Below are 5,289 nucleotides of genomic sequence, written 5' to 3'. Positions count from 1 at the left end.
CCCTGCGCTTTTGCCTTCGCGTTTTTTGCCGCGGTTTTGCCACTTCAGGAAGGGTCCCCCCGCGCGATCCTCCACTCCGGAGCCCTTCGCCTCGGTGGCTTTGTATGCTTCATATAAGTAACGATTAAAGGCTGTGTGCCTAAATCAATGTCACTAGTTCTTAGCATAGCTAAAGCTATAAAATTACAAAATACCAGAGATATGAGGCAGAGAGGAGTCAGGGATAGCTCTTTCCCCTGATACTGTTCTTGATGTCATATTTAGTCTTCATTGACTGTTCTTCATTTTCATTCAACATGGGCATGATCGTCATATGCACCATGACCTTGCCATGTCATTACACATACTGGACTATTCTGTAGCACTGTGTTGTATGATTAAATAAAATCCTTTTCATAAGTTATCATGAAGACCCAGTTTTCATGGGTAGGTTCCTTGAACTCTCCTGATTTTTCAGCTAATATCTGACCAGGTGCTCTGCTGTGGTATATGTGAAAGTGTTCCAATAGGTAGGTTAAGGCTGAATTTTAGGAGCTTGAAATGTGACCATGGATAGCCATAGGCTCTGGTAGACCCATTCATCATGGTGTGGAGGAGGAAGCCAGCTTCTTTGGCCCAGAAGAAGTATGCTTCACTGTAAGAAGCTCTAAATCTGTATAGAGGTGCCTGCCCTGCCTAAAACCACTAGACTCTGCCACATAGTAGTATAGATCTTAAACAAACAAACAAAAGAAAGCCCTGCAAGAAGCAGCTATAGGTGTTATCAAATGCCATTGCTCGCTGCCTCTAATAGGACACTTTGTTCTCAATACTTCTGTGACTGCTGTAACTTTTGAGTCCAGGCACCATGCATTCTCTAAATTGTTTTATTTTCATACTACTTACAGGGCTAGGCTGTGATAATTCCTCATTGTCAGTTGGGAAGACAGGCTGAGTAATTTGCCTAAGATCAAAGTAGGCTGATGGTGGGAAGAAAGGGCAAAGATTCAAACCCACTTCTCAAACACTAAGCTACAGCTTAAAGCATACAGACTTTTCTTTTTCCCCATTAAGAGATATCACTTGCCTCCCTCCCTTGAGGACAGTCTGAGTTTTATTCTACATTTAAAACTGAGCTTCACCTTTCAGGTTACACTGGAAAAATATGGTTCCTCCTCAATTTACAGCACTTATCTTCTCAGGGCAGAATGAACTTTAATAGAAGTTACAAGCAAGCCATTAATTAGTTTAGGACTGAAAATTAATTTTAAGTTACGTCTTTTAAGAAATTTAGCATCTGTGCTAGTATTTTTTTTGTCCTGAAGATTCTTAGTCAGGGAGTAACAAAACCTCTTCAAACTTTTCACACCATTAAAAATAATTGAAAATGTGTGTGGAAGCTATATTTGAGGAAATTAGTTTGTAATTAAGTGAAATTATTGATGATCATTTCTTGACTCTGTAATGATGGGTTTTCGGAAATATATAGTGTCTCAGTAATGCAGGTTTTTTATCCTTAAGTTACTCTCAGCCTTAAAACTATCTTAGCTTTGTTTGTCTGGTAATTGGCACTAAGGGGAGAATTTTGAGTGCATCATCCAATTGAATTTGCTCCTGGTCCTTCTCTCTCTCCCAGTCTCAGAAATGATCACAGCACTTCTTTTGGGGTTTGGAGTAAAGCTGAACTCATCTCCATAACACTCCCTTCTGCCCTTTCTTCCCCTAACCAGCTCTGGGATGAAAGCCCCATGTTCTGCTAGAAGTTGCTATGGAAGCAACTGAATCATGGGCTAGATTTATTTCAAATACCTTGACAACAAAATGCTCCTTTCTAAGCATAAGCTGGGTGGATCGCTTCTATGGCAGAGTCCACAGACAGTGTGTTGACAGTTGTCCCTTGTCCTGCTATGCATCCTTGGATTAACTGCATAAAGAGTTCAGAGCCCTAAACTGAGCTTGCATTGATGCACGCAAGGTGCTGTGCCTTTGAACATGTGATTGTCACACAAACAAACCCATTAGGAGATTGGGTCCATTTGGCCTTCTTGCATACAGTGCAAGCCAGGTCCTTTCAGCCTGCCATGCTGAAATGAAGGTGGTCTTTTATGGGTACCCATGGAGAACCTGTCACAGACAAAATAGAGCATGTCTGCTGCTGTATGCTTCACAAGTCATTGTTTGGATAACATGAAAAACAGAAGATTAGGAAGGGTCTGGCTGTTCCCAATGAAAAGCTGCAAGGACTAAGGAGCCTTCTACCATCTAGGAGGTACAGTTTGAGGGAAAGCAGGAGCTGCTGCTCACTTGTCTCCCCCAACACCACTGTGCTGGTTTTGGCTGGGGTAGAGTTAATTTTCTTCATAATAGCTAGTATGGGGCTGTGTTTTGGATTTGTGCTGGAAACAGTGTTGATAACACAGGGATGTTTTAGTTATTACTGAGCAGTGCTGACACACAGTCAAGGCCTTTTCTGCCTCTCACACCACCCCACCAGTGGGTAGCCTGGGGGTGCACAAGAAGCTGGGAGGGGACACGGCCGGGACAGCTGACCCCAACTGACCAAAGGGATATGACATCGCCATATGACATCATGCTCAGCATATAAAGCTGGGGGAAGAAGAAGGAAGGGGGGACGTTTGGAGTGATGATGTTTGTCTTCCCAAGTAACCATTAGGCGTGATGGAGCCCTGCTTTCCTGGAGTTGGCTGAACACCTGCCTGCCGATGGGAAGTAGTGAATGAATTCCTTGTTTTGCGTTGCTTGTGTGCATGGCTTTTGCTTTACCTGTTAAACTGTCTTTATCTCAACCCATGAGTTTTCTCGCTTTTACCCTGCCAATTCTCTCCCTCATCCTGCCAGAAGGGAGCGAGCAAGTGGCTGTGTGGTGCTTAGTTACCGGCTGGAGTTAAACCACGATGAACACGGAAACATTTTCTCAGGAGGTGGGGGCTATTAAGGGCACAAAGTTCCTTCAAGATTAACAGGTCCAATTGGTTGACATGGTTGATGCACAGTAGTTTCTGCAAGCAATTCTGAGTACTGACAACTATTTCCAAAATTGCATCAGAACCTTTCCCTCCCTACCCAAAAGACCAGTTTCAATTGGGTCAAAAGGAGGTGGCCTCCAGCAGGAGTTTGAAAGTCTTTTGGTTTCACATGCTTGAAATGCTCCAGTGTTATGGCTCACCTCTCTGTTAAAGGCCAATACAAAACCATGGCACAGATCATCCTCAGCACAGACATGTTTTACAAGTCCTACATCACCCTGCACCTATGCTATGTGTCACAAAATGCCAAATATAGGCTCTCTGACTGTTAGCTGCATTGTGTTTGTTGCAGTAGAGTACTTGAGGAGCCACTGTGCAAAGCATCTCCAAAGCTTGCCGTGGATTGGTGTGTCCATGTGCCCTCTATGCATGTTTGGAAAAGGAGAGCTGTGAAATTGGAGATAATTAGTAACTTTAGTGCTGTGCCAGTGAAGATTTGTGAGCTCTACAATGGAGCTGCACCTATCTGAGAGAACACAACTTTACATCAGAAGGTTTTGGGCTACAGGAAGATGTGTCCCAAGTCGGCTGAATTAGCCCCCATGAAGAAATTAAACCAGAAAATGCTCTTCTTTCAAATAAAATATAACAAGAGTAACAAATGGAGTTGTTGTGCTCTGAGGATGGGACAAAGATCAATGGTAGTTTAATTATGCCATGCAGGCTGAGCAATTATTTTGCCTCAGCCCTCTCTAATGACAGTGATGGAAGCTCATTATGACAGGAAAAAGAGAATATGAAGGGCAGGAAAATGGAAATTGCTATATTCAGAATGTATAGAAAGTACCAACATTTTAATGAATTTATGGGGCACTCAGATGTTCACCATCTCACACCACATACTACTCTTTCACTGTTAATACTTACAGCTCTCAAGGGTTAAAGGTCCCCCATGGAGGACCCTGAGGCATATTGTGACACCACCAGTAAAGTACAATCCAGTTCTCAGGCTAATTGTGCCATTTCATCATCTTCCTTTGGAGCTGGCTACGCCACAGTGTGAATATAGGTAGAGGAAGCATACATTCCCTTATTTTCTTATACATATTTCTAAAACATCTGCTTGTGGCTAACACTGTCAATGCAGTGGCAGTGTCCAGGGGAAGAACTCTAATTCTCCCTTAGACTGAGGTGTGCTGTGATTCATGGCTTTCAATAGGACCACGTAAAGCAAAATAATCTACCTCCACATGAAAGGCAGCAGATTCTGAATTTAGGGAGCTAATGTCTGGTGTCCAGACATGAGATATACAGATTAATAACAGATTACTGGAGAAACTCACTTGAGACTAAATGTAGAATGGAAGGCTGCATCAAGTGTATCATACTCTGTCCTATCTAGATTCCTATCACACCTGTAAGTACAGTATTTGAGGAAGACTGTAATTGATGGCTTAAAGAACATAAGTATACTGTCAGCTTGTAACTTCCTTATGCATATACAGTGCTAAGGAATTCCCTAGAGTTTCAATTTATTTCAAACCAGCAAAATAATTTCGCTTAAGAAATAAATGTCCAAGCTAGAATGCTGAAGAAATAAGCCAGTTGAAAGTGATGTATAAAATGCATTCCAAAATTAGGACTTCAGCTTTAGCGAAAAGTTGTCAAAATGCTCTGAAAGTGATCCTTGTTGATGCACTCTTATTTCCTCAAAATCTGAAGTTCTTTTCAGTGAGTAAAAGCAGTTTCTAAGGAATCCAATGAAAAAATTATGTCAGGCTGTTTCCCTACAACCATATGATTTTATGTTATATTCTTAATCCAACAACAGTGACACCTTTGAAATTATGACATTCGATGAAAAGCATCACATTTAGGTTATGAAGGATCTTTGGGTGTTGTGTTGTATTCTTACATGTCTTTTGTGTTTAGTACTTAGGATTCCTATGTTCAGGAAGGCTAGAAGTGTACATTTGAAGTAAATAAATAAGCCTGCCAAAGAAAGAAAGGTGACAGGTTATCTGAGAGGCTTTTAGAGCATTCAGAAAACCTATAAATATTGCTAGGCCTGCAATTAAACTGCAATAGTTAGCAACACTGGTTTAGCTTTTTCACCTTTGGTGTTTTTTGTATCTGATGTCCTTAGCACCTTGTCCTGGTTTTGGCAGGGATAGAGTTAATTTCCTTTCTAGTAGCTGGTACAGTGTTTTGGATTTAGGATGAGAACAAAGTTGATAACGCACCGATGTTTTAGTTGTTGCTAGGTAATGCTTACACTAGCCAAGGACTTTTCAGCTTCCCATGCTCTACCGACTGAGAAGGC

The sequence above is a fragment of the Aptenodytes forsteri genome, unplaced genomic scaffold, assembly GCF_000699145.1.
Source record: "Aptenodytes forsteri isolate BGI_AS27 unplaced genomic scaffold, ASM69914v1 Scaffold93, whole genome shotgun sequence".
Lineage (NCBI taxonomy): Eukaryota > Metazoa > Chordata > Aves > Sphenisciformes > Spheniscidae > Aptenodytes > Aptenodytes forsteri.
Note: the sequence above shows the minus strand (reverse complement) of the source record.